This window comes from Amphiprion ocellaris, chromosome 4, assembly GCF_022539595.1.
Source record: "Amphiprion ocellaris isolate individual 3 ecotype Okinawa chromosome 4, ASM2253959v1, whole genome shotgun sequence".
Classification (NCBI taxonomy): domain Eukaryota; kingdom Metazoa; phylum Chordata; class Actinopteri; family Pomacentridae; genus Amphiprion; species Amphiprion ocellaris.
Genome location: NC_072769.1, coordinates 14,342,603 through 14,362,856, shown reverse-complemented (window position 1 = coordinate 14,362,856; position 20,254 = coordinate 14,342,603). Strand labels below are relative to the sequence as shown.

The 20,254-nt window shown below is 41.6% G+C and overlaps 1 protein-coding gene across 28 annotated transcripts in view; it reads left to right on the top strand.

The window, feature by feature from the left end:
• ptprdb (protein tyrosine phosphatase receptor type Db) overlaps positions 1–20,254 on the top strand; it is a 156,962-nt gene that overhangs the window by 54,977 nt on the left and 81,731 nt on the right. For 4 of the 28 annotated variants that reach the window (XM_055009719.1, XM_055009727.1, XM_055009726.1 and 1 more), the window contains exon 1: positions 8,819–9,006. The exons of 18 other annotated variants lie outside the window; for them this stretch is intronic. The gene's annotated coding sequence lies outside the window, so the exon portion shown is untranslated. Of the gene's footprint in view, positions 1–8,817; positions 9,007–20,254 lie in introns of those variants that run through there. 6 more of the 28 variants (XM_055009722.1, XM_055009699.1, XM_055009725.1 and 3 more) reach the window with 4 other exon arrangements.

The following is a 20,254-nucleotide window of genomic DNA, read 5'->3' as shown; positions in this document are numbered from 1 at the left end:
TGGTGCCATAAAAATGTGAGCAGTTGTGTGCTTGGGTGGAGGAGGGGTTGTATACTTCATCATACCAGCCAGCTCAATATTCCCAAATGCAATTTCCTCGATGTGAAAAGAGCAGGCTGGGTGTTCATCATTCTATACTCCCTTCTTAGTGTTCAATAAAAGCTTCTTTAGGACTGCTAGGCTGCTTGCTCTCTTGTTTTTCTTATTTTCTATTACTCCCTCATTTTCACTCTTTTTCAACGTGTACACACAAGCACATGTGCCTGCATACACACTCTGCATAGTCATACCTTCCACACAGCAGATCTGCCTCCTGTGCACGATTAAAGTGCAGATCACAGCATGTCGCCTGAGCGTTTCATTGTAATGCTGCTCAAAAATTCTGAGCCTGCAACATATAATTCAACTCAGCCGAGCTCATCTGTACTGTGTTTGTGAAAATCAATTGTATTCATGGAGATTTTTACAGCTATATAAAAATAAAAACACATTTCAGCTACAGCTCCGCTAAATTGATCAATTCGTGTTCCTATAGCTCAGAATTACCTTTTCTTAATAGCTAAGCCACAGAGGGATTTGCATTGTCAGAGTCAAATCACACTGTTTACAGGAGTAATAAAAGACCCAACAAGTGCCTTTTAACATCTGAATTGCAAAGAAATCCTAAAAGGAAAAGCAGGCATGAAGGGAAATGATGCATAAAAACTATTTTGTTGTCTTTATTTGTCCTTACCGTGTAATTTAGATATGGAGTTGCAGATAAGGATATAGATTTGATGCAGGTACAATAATCCAGTTAGCAGTCTTTTCCTTGATAACCTCTTAATGTTCACACTCTCATTGTTATTACTCCGTAAAGGAACGTGGCGGAGTTATGTGACGATCAGCGAACATTTGTTCTTCTGTTAATCTGTGAATCTCTCTGTGTGCAACATTACTCAAAAACGGACTAACGAATTTGGATGAAAGTTTCAGGAAAAGTCAGAAATGACACAAGGACCACCTGGTTAGATTTTGGCAGTGATGCAGCTTATAGTCTGGGTCCACGGATTTGTTGAAGATTTCTGTATCATTGCAAAACAGTGGCACAGCGTCACTGTAACTATGACAACAAGTGAGCACTACGTCAGCTGCCTGCTGACGATCACATGACTGCGATCGTACTACAAATCCACCGCTGCAGACTTATCGGGACTTATCTATTGGAAATGATATGACGACAGAGCAGCCTTGGCGGAGTACTGTGCTCTCTGAGTGCTTTTCTTGTTTACATTAGTGTTTCCCTCTATTAAATTATGGTTGTAATTGTCCAGGTACAACTAGGAAACTGCCATCTCTAATACCAGCCAAGTCACTAATGGTTAGCAGCCCACTGCAGCCTCTAAGGCCTGGGTAGAAAACAAATGACTAGAGAACTGGAAAATGCCAAGTCGGTGCCTAAAGGAAGGAAGGGATAATGATGTGGTGTGTGTTTGTTTGTGTGTGCAACATATCTATGCGTGTGTGCAGTCAAAAATGTGCAGATTCATAAATAAACAGCGCTATTTTCCATATGCATCAAGACAAAAACAGGATATGTCTTGTTCACTTGTCAATATTTTTGGCTTTGGAATATTCATCCATGTCATATATTGCTGTGCATAATTTTTAGTCATTTTAAATGTTGAGATTCGTCTTTGTCTGGTAATAGGATCAGAGAGGCATCTGATCAGTCCCACAGTCATCCTGCAGTGAGTGACAATGATAACAAACATACAGCCAGAGTCATAAAAAAAATTATCTTTAGCTACAGTAACAGCAAGCCTTGCAATAGACGGTACGCCTCACGCAAAGCTCTGATCTCAACATCATTGAGTCCGTCTGGGGGTACATGAGGAGACAGATGCAACAGAGACAGTCTGAATACACAGAAGAATTGTGGCAAGTTTTCTACGATGCTTGAAACAACCTGCCACACATACCAAGGAAAACTGGTGCTGTTGTTTTACACTTTATACAAAGATAATTGATAAACAAAAAATACTTTTGTGTTTGTGAAAGCATTATACTTTACTTTCAGTACCTAAAACATTTGCACTGCTCTCTCCTCATTGTGTGTGTAGGGGTGGGGGAGTCAAGTGTCTGTCAAGTTTATGTGTGGGGCATCAATCATTAAGGTTCAGTGATTAAGACGTGTGTCTGTGCATGTAGTGCAAGTGGGTGGCATAGAGACTCTCTAGGATGCTGAGAATAGAGGCAATTATTGAAATGTCATGACTTTAATGGGCGTCTACTCTGCATGCTTATCATAACTCAGTAATTGAACTTTCAAAGTGATGAATCCAGGACCCATTTTCTGAGACACTATGTGTTTTTAAATATTTTTTTGCTTAGCATATCATTGTTCTTCTCTTTCCACTTTCCTTTTTTTGTTCTCTTCTTTATGGCAGCACATTTTGTTAGTCTGTAAACAAGCACACCTGTGTTGTTGGCAGACCTTTATGACTTGCCAAGCACAAGTGTATGTAATAAAAGTTCCAATTTTAGTTGCATTGTAGTTGCACTGTCATAGCTTACTGACACATCAAAATGGAATTGAGCCATTATTATTTTTGCACCTGTGACTGACCTGTCACAGCGATAACAGTCCAAATGACCCTGTAGAGACAATATCTGGCTCTTAATCAGTACACTGTTCAAATAAAGTTTTTGTCTCATCAACAGATACTCAAGCCATTATCGGATTGACGATTGAAGTCAGTCCAAACCCATCCTATACCTCGTGCTGTGAAGACACTGATGATGAAGTATCTACAAAAAAGTATCCATCATTCTTAGAAGTTTTTTCCCTTTTACTGATTTTTAAAATTTAGTCACGGTCTATGTAATTTTTTGACACAAATTCACCAAAAGGACTCTCTCACGTCAAAGTGAAATACATTTGCCCAAATTAGTGTCAATTGTTTTAAAATATAAATGTGAGATAAGTGACTGCGTAAGTATTCACCCCTTTCAAATCAGGATTTATTAGATGCACCTTTCTCCGCAATTACAGCACAGAACCTGTGTGGACAGGTGTCAATTAGTCTTGCACATCTCAACGCTGCAGTTTTACCCCATTCTTCTTTGCAAAACTGCTCAAACCATTTCAGATTACTTGGGGATTGTGAGGGAGCAACCCTTTTCCAGTCCACCCACAAATTCTCAATTTGATTGAGGTCTGGGCTTTGTCATTCACGTTGTATTTAAAGCATTTGTATCGCTCTGGCTGTTTGCTTCAGGTTATTGTCTTGCTGGGACACAAATGTACTCGTAAGTCACCATTCTCTTGCCAACTTCATCAGGTTTTTCACCAGGATTTCCCTATACTTTGTTGTATTCATTTTGTCCTCAACCTTTACAAGCCTTCCAGGGCTTTCTGCTGAGAAGCATGCACACATCATGATGCTGCCACCACCATGCTTCAAGGTGGGGATGGTGTGCAGTATTTGGTCTGATGGCCAGAAAGCTCAATTTTGGTCTCATCAGATCAAAAAAGCTTCTTCCAGTGGCCATCAGTCTCCTGCATGCCTTCTGGTCAACTGTAGTCAAGATTTATTAGGAGATTATTGTCAACTGTGAGTTTTTCGTTGTCACTCTTCCACAAAGCTTTGACTGGTAAAGAATCCAGGAAACAGTTGCTGTATGCAAAGTCTCTCCCATCTCAGCAGCTGAAGTTTGTAACAAGTGAGAGGAGTCATAGGTGTCTTGGTGGCCTCCCTCACCAGTGTCTCTCTTGCGGGGTCACTCAGTTTTTGAGGACAGCCATGTGTCATGTTCCTTTAATTTCCTAATGATGGATTTAACTGCACTCGAAGGGAAAGAGTCCTTTTTTGTAAATTCTTGGCAAAAAAAGCCTAATTAAATTGACCATGATTCAGTGTTGTATAAGAGCAAAACTTTCAAAGGGGGGGGTGAATAATTTTTATAGGCACCGCATATTCTAGCTAAAGATTATTCACTGTGATCCTGTCTCCAGATAAATGTGGTTTTATTGTGGCTTGATTCCTTCTTGTATCATTGTCATACCGAAGCTAACTGCTGGAGAAAGTGTTGTGTTGTTGCTGCTACACAAGAGAATTTACTATCAGCTCCTCAATCACAGATACAGAATGTATCTCATTTGCTCCCGTAAACAATCCCAACTACGAGGGTAAATGCAGTTGTAAGAATGTCTGAGTCGGAACAAAACATAGACTAGCTGTCTGAGCTGTGTCTGCCTCAGTTTTGTGCTGGCCCATTTACAATTGATGCGCTGTTTGAGGTGATTTGATGCATCAAAATTCAGGAGTCACACTGATGTAAATTACTGAAGGCCAACAGCTCCACTTCTGCCTTCAGACTTGAATAAATTCTGTCATAAACTTAAATGTGTTGCTTAAACGTTACAAGTGTGCTCATTTGTTGTAGCCAGTATTTCCAGACCTCTAACCTTGAATAAAAATCTGATGTATACCATTGAGTAGTAGCCTTGAGAAGGTTTGTTGTTAGCCATCTGTTTTCACCAGTGGTGGAGAAAGTATTCAGATCCTTTACTAAAGTCAAATACAAATATCACATTCTAAAAATACTACGTTACAAGAAAATCATTTCATGAAAAATGTTACTTGAGTAAAAATATGTGAGTATAATCAAGAAAATGCACTTTATGTATTAAAGATATGAGTACTCAATACAGAAAAATGTCCCCAGTGATTGTTATACTAGTACTTATTATGTTGTTAGATTTCCACTATTCATAAATGAATGAAAAAGCAGAATTGTACTGTTGTAGTTAAGAAGGAGCTCACTGTGATTTTTTTTTTTTTTGATAAGACTGCAACCAAGGCTTATTTTTATTATGGACTAATTTGCTGATTATGATATGCATTAATCGATTGATTGCTTGACTTGTTAAAATTCTGTAAATAGTGAGAGGTGCTCCTACAAATACCCAATTTCTTGTTTTGTACAGCCAACATTTCAGCCTCAAAATTATTAAAAAATATATTTTAAAAGTACTAAAATGACTATAAGTAAATCCTCACATTTATAAAGCAGTGTCACATTTCTATAAACTGTTACACAGATATCAGATATAAGCTCTTTATGTATTTAGTGCGCAAAAATCTTATAATTATTAGCTAAAACAGTCGGGTAAATGTAGTAAAAATTATATAACCCTCTGAAATGCTGTTTGAAGAACAGACTCTGTGTCCTAAGAAGCATTGTTAAGATTCTTCCTTTGCAATTTTCACACTCTGCATCTCCAATCTTGGCTTGATAAAGTTGATGTCAGGTTTATATTGCCTCGGTCACAAAGCCAATTCCAGTTTATATTGTTCGCAAAGCAAAATGTAATAATTGACATATTTTTACTTTAAAAAAAAAAAAAAATCTATTCCACTGTTTTTAGAATACCAAAATACTTAAACTCCAGAAATTACAGAGAGTGTAATGTGACATTTTCTTATTTTATGTCAATATTAAAAAGAGTGAAAGATCCAAGTTATTTTGAAAGAGGGTTCATTGTTCTGGCAACTATTCCAATAGGGACAGCGGCTAAAGTGCCATCTGCATTGAGATCTATGCCAAAGACATCAGTAAACATTTGATGGCCCTGATGGCTGTGTACTTGAGGAATATGCATGGAAAAACAGAAACTCTTCCCCAGGTGACTGAATGCAGATCGTGATCTGACTATCAACTAGAACAATTACACAGAGAGTGGATATTATAGTACGCTTTCAGTACATAAACCCCTCATTACGAAGATGAATGCGCATATGAGAGTTCAGTGGTGCAAAAACCATCAGCATTGGTCTGCGGAGATGTGGGGAAAAAGTAATATGATCAGATGAGTCACCCTTAACTGTATTTGCGACAAGTCGGCGAGTGCATGTACACCAAGGGAACAGTACAATCCTGAATCTTTGATCCCCCTACAGCGAGGGGATCTGGTGGTCCTGTTAGGCTGGATTTTGCTGGCACAATTTCAGTCCACTTGTCCCCTTGTTACTGCAAGTCAATACAAAGTTATTCTGAGATGTTACCTTTGTTCTGTAAGTGGTCCCTTCCTTCCAGGATAACAATGTCCCTATTCACAGGGCACACTGAATGGTTTGATGAGCATGAGAATGATGTGAATCTTATGCACTGGCCTTCACCAGATGTCATCCCAGCTGAACACCTATGAGAGATTGTGGCCCATCACGTTAGACAGCACTCTTCACCACCACCGTCAGAACAGCAAATGATTAAATATCTTGTGGGAAAATGGTGTTGTATCCCTCCAGCAGAGTTTTAGAGACTTGGAGAATCAATGGCGACATGTGGTGGCCAAACACCTCTCGCTGTCTTTAATTCTTCCGTCATCGACATCTCTGAAACACAGGATTAAATCCATAAGTGGGAATTTCTGTGACAATCTTGCACTCTAAATTGATTTTTTTTTTTTCAAACATTCAATGCTGCAGCACAACAGCCTGGATTATTTTATTAACCCTATTCTGTAACCCTGTCAACAGACAATATCACCTAAAATATATAGAGACCTACTTTAATCTTCTTACTTGCCCAAATGTGGGAATCAGTGCGAGCTATGAGAAAGAAAGTGTTGAGTTGGGTTCGAAATTATGGATAACAGTGCTCCGGAAAGGCAGAGTTCATGCATGAGTTAAAAAACATTGAAATATGATGGACTAGTTGGTTGACAGCGTGCACAGCGTGCCTGCAGGGAGTAGGCGAACCAGAGTGAACATGTGTGTTGACAGTCACACAGAAAGCATCGATGCACACACAGGCGATGAATATTGAGCTGACATATCCATACATATTTATTAAGAGGATCACTTGAATATTTAATCCACAGCTGTTGTATAGTATGGATACATGTTGACTGTTGGAAGGCATGGGGTGTCACGCTAGGAAACAAAAACATCATAAGCAACACTGTTTGAAACGTAGTGCTTTGCGGCTTAGCACAAGTGAATTGTGTGTGCATATATGTGTGTGTGCGTGCATGTGTGCGTGTGTGTGTGGTGCAATGTCATGAGGCTCATCAAATACAGCTCGAGATTCTATTTTAGCTGGTGAAGTTATCTTGATAGCAAACCCCTTATCTCTTATGTGCTGACTTATTATCTTTAGTGTGTGTGTGTGTGTGTGTGTGTATGTGTGGGCATCTACATCTGTCTCTGGTGTTTGTGAGAGCTCGACTGTTTTGTCCGTGTGTGTGTGTGTGTGTGTGTGTGTGTGTGTGTGTGTGTGTGTGTCCCAGCCCAGCCTGAGGTTGTGTTTTCTTGTACCCACCGAGCTGAGGAGTTTCTGCAACAAAAGCACGTTTACGCGCCTCCATCTCATTTACATTGTGCTGATGGGAATCTGCTGAACCACTGATTGTGTTTGGTGTTCTAGGTCAGCACACCCAGAAAAGTGTGTGTGTGCACGCCAGTGTGTCTGAGTGTGCGTGTGTGCTGTGCATGCATGTGCTTAAGGACTGGAAATTCGTCTTACGGCTTGTTTCGCCTTCTCACAGACAGTCCTGACACTCCTAAAAGTTGTTTTTACACACCGTATCCGTATAGTTTACACAAAACACACTCTTACACAGCAGCTGTAATAGAAATGCAGCACCCCGAGTGAGTGGCTGTAGCTGCAGAAGAAGTTATTTTAGCTAGTTTTTGACACAACCACCTTATTAGGATGTTTTGTTAGATCTCATTACAACATTATTTAGCCCAAGAAAGAAAAAAACTTCTAAAACTGTGTGACTGTTGGGCATACAAGAAAACATACAGCATCAAATTAGCACCAATCACTCCCATGCATAGCCAACTGACATAATCATGCTGTGCACTCTAATCACTCTAAGCAGTTCCATCTGGGAAGATTTTGGATTTGATTTTAGGGTCATCATACAGCTGGAGCTGTTAATAGTCAGAGCACATTTCTCGCATCTATTCTGCAAAATAAAAGTGAAATATAACCATTTCCTCTGCCTGTGGACCCCTTTATATCCCCAACGGACTTGTTTATGTTCCCGTTAAGCACAATTTGGAAACTGTTGGCCTAAATAACGTGAAATGTTGAGGCAATATCCGACTTTATCAAGAGCTGCTCCTCACTGGAGATAAGATCAGCTCCACTTGTCTCCACGGATAAATTGTGCCTGTGATTGCCCCTCTCCTAATCTCCGAAGCCCAACACTATTCCAGAGAGCCTGTTGACAAAAATTAAACAGAGATTTAATCTAAAATTGACTTTTAACTTCCACAAAATAACTGAGAGTTGAGTGAGAGTTTTTTCACACAGACAAAGGGTGGCACATCTATCCATTCTATTATGGCACATTAAATACCCTGCAGGATTCTGTTCACAAATGAAGCTGCATTTTAATGTCAGTGATAATTTAACCTCTGCTGATATAAAATATTAACACTGAACCCAGACATGTTTAACTGTGCTGCCTATCGATCCATCCATCCTCTCTCTCTCTCTCTCTCTCTGCTGACTCGTCCACCGGGGCGATTTCATCTCTTACCGGGCGAGGGAGTGATGGTAAAGGAAGTTGGAGAGCCCTTTTTGGCGATTCCTTACAGAAAGGACTCCCCAAAATAATTGTCGCAAGCCTTTTACGCGCGGGGCGTCTGCAGCTTTACACTGCGCCCCAGCTTCACTCCAATCCAGCCACCACACACCCTGGGACCTCAGGAGCTACCTTAGCGACTCATATCCACACCGGGTAGGAGAATTATTGGAGCGAGAGAGAGTGCGGTGGAGAGAGAGAGAGAGAGAGAGAGAGAGAGAGAGAGAGAGAGGGGGGGAGGGAGAGAGAGAGAGAGAGGTTGAAAACAGACGCACGGTGCTGGATTATTTGGGCAAAGCGGCTGCAGCCACGGTGGATGTTACACAGGCAGACGACGGACGGACGGACGGACGGACAGAGAGCTTGAATCTACTCAGACTGCGAGTTTTTCCAACGACGGCGCCGGGCAGGACGCTGATATGGTGAGCGAGAGCCTCTTCTCATTTAGTGCGCATTTGTTTTTTTTTTTTGTTTTTTTATTTTGTTTATTTTTTTTTTGCGATTGTTGACAGCAGAGCGTGAACTTCTTCTCATCATGCAATCCCGAGCAAAGCGCATCCTCTCTTATCCGTTCACAGGCGTGTGCGTAATGCCCCCAGGATATCAAACACATCTGACTGACGCCTCATATCTGCCCGGGTGTCCTCCCCAGCATGAACTGATAGTTGTTTCATTGGTGTTTCAGGTGGTCGACTTGGCTTTGAAAAAATGGGAAATTATTTCTTTTTTTGTGTAAAATTCCCTCAATTTAGGACTCATGCAGTCAGCAGTGAGTTCAGATTCTTCTCAGTTCTGCCTCATTAGTGTTATTTATTACAATTTGTCATTTATTTTAATATTTCATTGTGCTGTTTGCCTAAAGGCTCACACTACAATATGACTGTCACCTAATACTGATCTTTAACATATAGTTAATACAGTGTTAATCAGAATATGGCATTGCATCCCTGTCAGATTTGCAGCCAAGCTGTTACAGTTGTTTAGGGCGGCTCTTGAAATGAGGTTTTTTAATGCTGATGAGAGATTACGGAGGCTGTAAATTGCTCGCTCTTCACCGGGGGTTGGTGCCTGGCCGCCTGGGGTTTTTTTGGTGCTCCCCCTCAAAACATGCTCAGAGGTATTTTCTTGTGACAGAACCAATGCCACTGGCACATAGCAACACTGGATGGACGCTTAATGGTGTGTGTGCAGAAACAAAGCTCTGGGACTTGTTAATGGCTGTCAGTCAGTTGAACCTGTTTTGAGTGGGCTGCCTGTGAATTTATGCAAAACTGCATGAACATTTTAGACTCACACAGGCTACACTGGATTATAGAGGTGAATTTCTGTCTGCAGGGTTTCACTCCACCAGCCTGTATCCAATCTATTCAGGCACATTTTATTGGAAATGTTCAGAAATGATTAGAGCTGATCTCCGTGAAGCATGTCCAGTTTACCAGTCTGTGTGATCTGCTTTCACCTGTGAGATGTAATGACTGCATACAGTTTTGCTGCAGTTGTATTTCTTATTATGCCACTGCCATAACTCAGACTATAATTTGCTGATGGCTGTGTGTGTGTGTGTGTGTGTGTGTGTGTGTGTGTGTGTGTGTGTGTGTGTGTGTGCGTGTGCGTGCGTGCGTGTGTGTTTGACAGCAGTCAGCAGTCTTGCTCAAACAGTGTCTATGGCAGCATTACAGACCTCACTAGCTTACAAATCAATCATGCAAGTACTTTAACAGCAATTAGGCTTGAGGATGTGAGAGAGAGAGACGTATATATAGAGTGGGTGAGACGGGTACCTTCATGTGTTAGACTGATGTTACACATGCAGTTTATGCATGCAGTTTCCCTGCTCCAGTAGGTGCCTTAATCCACATGAAGTGCTGCTATGAACGACCTGCACAGTAGGAACCTCATGTGGTGTCTTATTTCCAAAATGCAACAAAAATGACTCTTTGTTGCATGAATCCGATATTTAAACAAGTTTTTTCTTGAATAAATGTATATGTAAAAATTCTACTTAAATTAAGTAATTATCTTCAAAAAATACTGATGTACGATATTTTGAAAATGAGTATTACATTTTTTCTGTTTCTAAAAATGCTATTACAAGAACTGCCTCCGCTGCTGCCTACAGACACTTATGGGCGCATTAGGAAAGTGGAATACAACCTGTTTTATGGCCATGGCCTGCTACTCTCAGGTCAGAGGTGCCTTGTCACATGCCAGTCAGTGGATGAACAAGTTTACTCCAACTGATCTTCCACTGTGCTCATTCTGCTGTGTGTGTGTGCATGTGCACGTGTGTGCACGTGTACATGCGTGCCACTGCAGCTGTTCCACCTCTCAGAGAGATTAACTTTCACAAGATGTGATGGATGCCAGTGTCTGCAGAGCCAGCTGTGAGTGAGTGAGTGTGTGTGTGTGTGTGTGTGTGTGTGTGTGTGTGTGTGTGTGTGTGTGTGTGTGTGTGTGTGTTTCACATTTGTCAGCACATTTCTCCATTTCTGTGTGCATAAAGCAACAGCATGAATGCATATACGTCGTAAACGTCCCAGTCATTGGGTCAGGTTAGGAGAGGTGACGCTGAGGTCATGGATGTTATGACTTTGGCTTGTAATTATAGCCAATGTGCCTTTGGTTCCCACAGACCAGGCCAGCGCAGTGTAAACCATAAAGACTTGAGCGGGTCAACAGAACCAGATTGCTGCCTGGCTCAGCCTGTCCTGCTTATAACCCAGTCAAGAAGCAAAAAATCCCCCAAATTATGCCAAAGAAAGAAGACAGAATTTCTGTTTTAAAATCTGTTTTTGTATACTAAGATGTTGATCTTGTTTTTTGCCTGATGAGGCTGAAGAGTGAATTCGTACACCAACCATTTTATTCACTCTCAGTTACGATCTTATTGCAAAATTTCATGAATCCAAATCTATATGTAAAGGTTTTCAAAGAGCCTATTTTGAGAGGCAGCCTTGTAGCGAGGACAGACTCCGACAGTCAAATGCGGCAGGCAGGAGACTCATGCCTCAGCTACAGTTAGCCAGCGTCCAGCTGTGTTGCTGCCTGCAAAAGTGACAGGATGAGGAGCCGAGAGGAGTGGAAGAGGTGGACGAGCAGCAGAGAGGAGTGGAAGAGGCACAGCGATGCTATTGATTTAGCTGGCAGTCAGGGAGGGGGGACAGCTTCCAGTCTATCTCAGCTCCCTCTATCATCTGTCCTCTGGTTCACCCAGTGTTTCAGCCTTCCTGTCTTTTTCTCTGTCTGATATCGAGATTGGCCCCTGCTCTCACTTTCCCATACCTCTCCGCATCTCAGCCTAATCGATAGTATGTATTTCTGTCATCTCTCTGGTTTATTTGTTTGTTCTCTGCATGATCTGTTTTTTTGTGTTGCTCCTTAGTTTTGCCTTTTCTTTGCCTGACGCCACCTTTTTTCCTTTGTCACTCATCCCTTACTTGCCTTCCTTCAGTTTTCATCTATCCATCACGGAATTACACTCACATACAGTCTTTGAATTGGTAATTAATAGCAAAGACATCTTCACCTGTGGAGAGGAGCATATGGTGAGATATTAAAAATTCAACTTAAGACTTCCCATGCTTCATCTGTTCCACTCATGCAGGTTTGTTCTCCCTGTTTGTCTCTTCTTTTCTATAGCTCCCTTCTTCCCGATCTTCCTCTTTTGCTCTTGCTCTGCCACTCCTTTTCTCAGAACAAAATTGTTGTTTTATTTTCATTTTTTTTAATCAAAGTGTTGTAGTAGCAAAACATAGCAAGCAATGCTTTTTGCTCGCGGACATTTTTAGCAGTGTTCTGCTTATTAATCCACAACAGAGACACACTGGCATCAGATTTCCATATTTATTACATTGGTTGTGTATGCTTTGTGTGTGTGTGGGTGTGTATTTGTGCTGGATTTCACAGAAGGGAATGGGTATAAGATACAGGGGTGTTTGGAATAAGGAAACCGACGAAAATAGAGGGAAGACAGATTCAGAGCATGTGTGAAAGAGAGTGAGAAAGAGTGACAGAGACAGAGTTTGTGGTTGGGGCGATCCCCTCGCTGCTCCCCCTCCATGTTCCAGTCACAGGGAGACACTCTGAAGGAGCCAGGCGCAACCACAACAATTCTATTTTCCAGCCACACTTGCACACACAAACTCGCACACTCAAGCCGAGCCAAACTTCCACAGTCACGGCTTAAGTGTTTCCCTCCTTTTCTTCTTCACTCTCCTCTCAGTTTCACATTTATTGTCGCTGTCTTCTCCTCCCTGCCCTCCTCTTCAATTATTGTCCTTTGCCTGTGTTTTTCCCACCGATGCTGTGTTCCTTCTCCCTCATCTTCTATCCCCATGGCACGCATGATGGTTTTACATACCGAACTGGTGCCAGACCACAAAGCTTTATTTTCCTCTTTGCAGTTCTTTTCTCCTGCTCTTTTGGACTCCCTTGTTCTCTCCCTCTATCGGTCCCTCCCCACCCCTCCTTACTACTGTACAGTTTAATCTGCAGTGGGGGCTTAGTGGCAGGGCTGCAGGACTTCCACATCACCTCTTTCTTTCTGCCAGAGGATTTGCTGCTGGTTGTAGTCATTCTCCTGTAGCCTTCTCTCGCTCTAGCTTTCCTAAGGTCCAACACCCTCTCTATTTTCTAGAGCTATTTATTTGTTCAATAATTTATTTACTTTCAGTTTTTTGCTTTCCCCTGTCCTCTTACACCCTCTCTTCTCTTCTCTCTCTCTCTCTCTCTCTGTGTGACATGTGTTGGCATTACATCTTATTATTCTCCCCTTTAATCACTGTCCCATCAACCGAGCACAGTTGATATCTGTGAAATCGCTGTCACGGGTTTCCTTTTTTTCTGCAGCATATAGATCCAAAGATAACTCTCTCATCCAGCGGTTGCTCCACTTTTTGAATATGTAACTTTATGTGCTTAAATTGGCAGTCGTCCACATCTTTGTTCTTCTTTTTCTTTTGCTTTTGGTAGCATCTTTGGCACCAAGCCGTCACCGCTGTGGTATTTTCCCACAGAGTACTTGTCAGTCAAGCAGTGTGGGCAGCTCTTTGACTTGGATTTTCTCCTTTCTGTCTTCTTTATGCAGTCGTAATAGTTACGCTGCTCATAGCAACTCTCCTGGCAACTTTTAATCATGTGCAAAAAATATTGCTTTCCTTGGAAACAGCTCCCCACCACCAGGTGTTAGGAAGAATAAACATGGAACTCTTTTATATGAACTCAGAATAAATCAGTATTGTTTATTTCGGTCTGTAAGGGAGTAGCAAAACAGACATTTTTATGGACATCTCACAGATGAATTCTTCAGGCTAAAGCATCGATTTTCCAGGTCATTGTACAAGCAGTGTCATGATGGCAGAACATCAGTTCTTGGTCCACTCTCACAACCTTTAACTTCCCAGCCAACAAGGCCAAACAGCAAGTGGACACTTAAAATTGTCTCCCACTGATCACCCACTGCACATTCATTCTATTAGTCTCTCTCAGCTCCCAATTCTTCTGCCTGTCCGGGATTAGCCCTCACCACTGTTTGTCTGCAGATTTTTAATTAATGGCTTTGATTGTCTTTTTTGTTTGTTTTTGCCAGTTGAATCAGGATAAGACGGATGACTTGAGCATTTTCTCTTGTCCTTTTGTTCATCCTTCATCCGTTTTGTCGTTCATTTTCCTTCTTCTCCTCTCTGGGGAGCTGAAATTCCAGCACAAATCCCATTTCTTGTTGTCCGTGTTCAGGAATTATGTTCAGCCTCCCTATTTCCCTCAGATTCCCTAAGGCACCTGGGATTAAATGATGCGTGATATGTGATGCGTGTGCGTGTGTGCAGACCCTGTCAGCCTTTACTGTTTTGTCTTGATTGTAGAATGGTTTTCTGTGTGTAACAGTCACAGTAAAGACTGACTTTCGATGGTCTAAAGGTTTGATGGTTTACGGGAAGTGAGTTTGTGTTTCGTGAGCTGTGTGTCCATCCCTCTGAGCATGTACGTGTGTGTGTGTGTGTGTGTGTGTGTGTGTGTGTGTGTGTGTGTGTGTGTGTGCGCGTGTGCATGTGGATGAATAATCTCTTTACAAGCACCAAACATTTGAAATTACTAGACATACTCGGAAGACAGGATGCCACAGGCTGCGAATATTACAAACCTGACCTGAAATGTCCTGCTCTATCTGGTAGATTTAGCGTATGAGTTTCATTTATTTGATATGGGAATGGAATCAGTGTGTGTATGTGAATGGCAGGGTATATGTGTAGATGTTCAGCATACAAAAAGCCTGCACACGTGTTTAAACTGTTTAAACCTGTTTGAACTTGTTGGTAATGTGACATAGTGGGTCCCCAGTAGATGTAACTAAACACTAATCTCACAAGATATACCACTGAATCAGATAAAAAGTACCAACAGACAAGCTTTGCATAATTTTACTGTTGCCCATGGTTCAGCTTGTAAATATGTGCTATGAGACCATTTCCTTTCCTCTCTAATGCACCTCAAACCTCCTACTCAGCAATCCCAACTACTCCATTCCTGGATGGCCTTTAGACACAGGAAGTGCCTTAGCTGGTTTCTCAGTACCTTAATATTAAATTAGGCCCGTCATTTAATACATCCCCTGGTGTAGAGATTGGCATCATTTTCCCCATACATCCTCTGAATCTCCGGGCCAAAGCAGAGAGACACCTAACCAACTGCCGGCCTCCCCTGTGCCTTTCATAAGAAGCTCCTGTAATAGGTTTATTGAAAGTAACAAGGTTGTCTTCTAGAGTTACAGTCGGAGCTCCGTTCCTGTCTCGGTTTGAACATCAATAAAGTGTAGAGTAGTTCTTCAATGGAGCTGTTGTGAGGTGTTTTTCAGCTGTTTACCGAGGAATTCAGCTTAATACTGAGGAAAATATTGTTCTTTTCTGGGCCTTTCTTATATTTTATTAATGCAAATCCTGAACAGATGTATCTAAGAAGAGTATTGCAAAAGCCAAAAAAACATAATGCATAAATGAAGAAGGAAGGCATTCTGCAGAAGCAATAAAGAAAATCATTTGGGTTTGTAAATGTGTGAGACAAATTCCTCTACATCAGCTCCAGTTCTTTTTGCGTTGCTGTTCAAACTCCCCAAAACACTAAATGTTTAATTAGTATATTATGACAGATTCGTGCTTTAATATGGGACATTTTAGAAGACGGAGATTAAAAAGCAGTTTCTGTTCATCAAATAACTTAATTATATAAATTTAATTGGGCTTTAGTTGTTGTAGCAGTGGGTGTTGTTTTGTAAGAGACACAGAGAGACTTCAGTCAGGTTCAGAAATCAGCCACAGCACAGATTGATCCCCTTCCTGTTGAACAGCTCCATCACCTCCTGAGCCTGCGACTGTCTGTGCTTCCCAGTGTGTGTGTGTGTGTGTGTGTGTGTGTGTGTGTGTGTGTGTGTGTGTGTGTGTGTGTGTGTGTGTGTGTGTGTGTGTGTGTGTGTGTGTGTGTGTGTGTGTGTGTGTGTGTGTGTGTGTGCGTGCCGGCATCTGTGTTGTCTCTCTTTTCACAGGAAGGCAGACATAATAGGGCTCTGTCAAAACTGTGACACACACATATATGTGTACAGAGTTTACGGCACTAAAACGCAGGATTATAACATAATCTGACATTTCTTGGCCGATATGCTGATTCACCGATTAGACACCGGTCTGCCAGGCTTGCAGTTGGTGTGTGCGTGAGCGTTTGTGTGAAAACGAGAGACACGATGACAGATAATGTGTTTGTGTGTTTTGGGGAGGATTGTTTGCAGGCGAGCTTAACGTATGCATTGGGCTAGACCACATGAAAGAGAACAATCATCCCAATGACAATTGCTGAGCTACATCTCTCTGATTGGAATTCAACAAACAGTCAACCTTCGTATTATCATCAACTGACACAGGCAAAGCACGCTGCATAATCTCGCACGCGCATACACACACACACACACAAGTGCGGCAGTTTTATGATAAGCTTGCTTACCCCAAATGGACTTTCCAACCCATGCACACACAACCACAACCACACAAGCAGCATACATTGAGCACGCTCGACAAATTGGCCGCCCGGCACACACGCATACTGCAACACTGGGATATTTTTTTTCCTCCTGATGTGACGCGTGCTCATTGTAAGCAGCCTTGCCATGCCGTTCTGCTCTCTTCATAGACGATTTAGCTGCTTCTCTGCTGCGCTGGGTGGCAGCCAGTAAAATGGTGGCGCTCATTGTGGAAGGCTGCTGGCTGCCATTGATTTGGCCCAGCAGGTCTCTGAGGATGCACACTGTTGCCCTGCCGGCTAGGCTCGGGGAAGGGGACTGTGTTGTGTGTGTGTGTGTGTGCGGGTGTGTGTCTGTGTCAGATATAAAGGGAAAAGGGATTGTAAAGTGCATTTACTGGAGTGTACAGTGGTGCAGTGTGCGAGGACAGCTCTCCTAAATCCCATTCTGTTGACCTGCCTGGACTAACTATATGTTCCAAACTGTTTAAACCCCTTGGGGGAAACTATCGGAAGGTCCAGAGCGATCAATTAGCTGTAATGATTTTGATGTGATTTGTTGTGTTTACCCATAGAGAAGGAGACGGAGAGAAAACAGATTCCACAGAAAAGTGATATTTTCTGGAATAGTCCATATTTCGCTGTCATCTTACCTCCTTTTCTTCTCATTTTTTTTCCCACACTTCGGCTCCTCAGACAAGCTTTGAAAAACAAACAAAGGGAGGCTGGCATTGGACTATAAATAATGCACAGACACAGATTGGGGTCAAATGCTTTGGATTCCACGACACATGCATCCGCCTGAATGGGAGCTTGTCCACATACATGTGCACACACACACACACACACACACACGCTTTATACATTGTTTCTTATGGGCAAATCTTATTCCACAGTGAGGATTCAGTGTGGTAATTAAGTGCACATGCATGCTCATTAGGCACTGTCAAATATACAGCCATGCAAACAGTGACTCCCCAGCGTACACACTGAATACTGTATGCACACACAGCCTTGATGTCCCTCGATGACAAAGCGTGACAAACGAGTCTGTTCAGAACGCATTTAGGTCTCGTTGCATCCTCTCCCCTCCACCCATTCCTCTCCTTTTCATAACTCCGACAAGGGCAACTCAGCCATCCTCTCTATCCACAGCTCCTATCCATCAGCACACTGCCATAACCTGCCGCTGCTCCGTGATGAATTACTTTTCATGTGCTGATGTATTGGCCTATCAGACTTTGAGGAAGTGACAGATTAGATCATTATGCCCCTTTATGATTATATGAGTCTTGTTTATTTATTTTTATATATATATATATATATATATATATATATATATATTTGTGTAAATATATTATCCAATGCAAGTTTGTGTTGCTTTATATAAAAAAAGCATTTTTCAGTGTGGTGAACTTTCAAGGAGGGTGAAAAGAAGGAGAAGAGAAGAGTTGAATGTTTATGAAGGAGCACTTTACAAGTGAAGCGTATGAAGCAAATGCACATAAAACAGCATTTCCTTTAAAGAAAAGCTTTTGAAGGAAACACCTTTGTACACTTTGAATGCTCTTTGTATGCACTCACATTTTCTCCTGAACTACTCGCAGTGGAGAAAATGGTATGTAAGTTATTTTGTAATAAATTTCCTCAAGTGTATCAGTCAGAAAACAGTGCAAAATGCTAGTGAGTTTAGTGGAAACTTCTTTCTCTTTGATTGTGAAGGACTACATTGATTTTATAATGGAATAAAACAATTCTGTGATGAAATTTGGTTACAGTCAGTGTGATACCACGTTTCCAACAATTTGGGCATTTGAGTTCCTGAAAGAAAAATGAAAAAAATACTCCCCTGAACCATGTACTTGGTTGATTAAGCTTTTTTTTGTTCTGTTTCTTTCTGTTGACATTTTGATTCAAATTAACTGACACTGAACACATTTGATGTGCATGGTTCATAACCACATTTGATTGTGAAAAGAAGCAATGTTGCTAAAAGTTGATTCATAAAACTAAAATCAAAAGACTATATCCAAGTTATGAGTGTGTGAGCTCCTACCTGAAGAGTAAATGTGTGGGTTTTTTCCCTTCAGTCCTTCATTGTTCATATGTAAATACCTTTTTTCCCACTGTGACACAAAATATATACCAACTGCAACCGAGAAATGTTGTGATGAAACTGTGGTGAGCTGCTGTCACATGTATAGCTAATCCTGTAAAGAGAAACTGATGTAATGGATGCAATAGACTTGCGTTGCTGAGGCTAAATCGTTCATTTATGCCATCTACAGAACTGTATATGTCTGCCTGCCTTAGAAAGACTACTAATCTCATGTATGTAATAGATTGCATTGATATAATGCTTGTGCTCTAAGAGACTTTGAATTGTTTACACTGAAGGGTATTTCTGTCTTCTGTATTTCTGTGGGTTTAGACAGACTTTTTCTGCCTTGTGCAGAAATCTTTCAGCCTATATGACCCTGAGCAGCACATCAAACAGCTGACACACTTGACTTGAGGTACAGCATTCTAAAATGTTTGGATGCAGCCGGTGTGTGTTATTAAGCTTATCCTCATCTCTAACCCTGAAACTCATACACTAGCATTAAAAGTGCACCCAGTGTCAGATTCCTCACATTCAGCACCTCACCATTGTGTGATGTAACTTCAAAACATAGCCAATGTCTTTTTTCCTAAGCTATCCCAGAAATCAATTCCACAAGTGAAGCATAGCTCCAGCAGTCAAAGCAACAAAGGTGTTGTTTGGCCTTCTGTGGAAATAGTTTATACAGTGGAGAGCATTTACAGTGCACGTGCAACGTTTTAGTGCAGGTCTCATTCAGCATGTAGACTTTCTCCCTGACCTCTGACTCCTAAATCCACTTCAATGGTGCCGTGTCATGATCGATGACATCATTAGAAGCATCAGTGGCACACAGAAATGAGGACACGCCTTGATAGACAGCAGCCTCTCCACATCCATCTTTCTCTAGCATGTGTCGGGGGCTGTTCCATTTAACAAACATGAAGCTTCGGGGTGCCATGCAACATTTTCTGTTCCTGTCAGTCCTTATCATTTTAGAAGGAGTTTTCATATTCTCCTTATGATCAGGCAAGACCATGGTTGTTCTGCACGCAGGCATGTACTGCATGCCACATATCTGTGTGTGGGAAAGAGAAATCTCCCCTTGGTACCACTTTCCTTCTCAGTAATCTCTTCATGGCTCCCAGTCGCTGCTACTGGAAGACAAGCTCTGCATTGCTGTCACTAGCCATTATAACGTATACACCACTATACAGGGCTCCTCAGAGGCCCATAGCTCACACACACAAGGAAACACATGCACGTACTGTCCATACTGTATGCTTGCATCGGAGCACACAGCATACACATTCTTGCTTGAGTTCACTTTCCTGCATGTTGCAGTTTTCTTATACAGTGGTGCAGTAATACCCAATTACATTTCCTCCAGTGCTGGATGGACAGTTTGGAGGCACATGCACCTTACTTTGATTTATTTTTTATGCTAATTAATACTTCTTTACACTTCAGTAGTTTTTGTACATTGTACTGATGTATCTACTAGCTAAAGATAAATTACTTCAGATTCAGTCAAAGAAAATGTCAGCCTGTTTTCCAAATGTTAATTATTCCAGTCATCAAGCACTTTA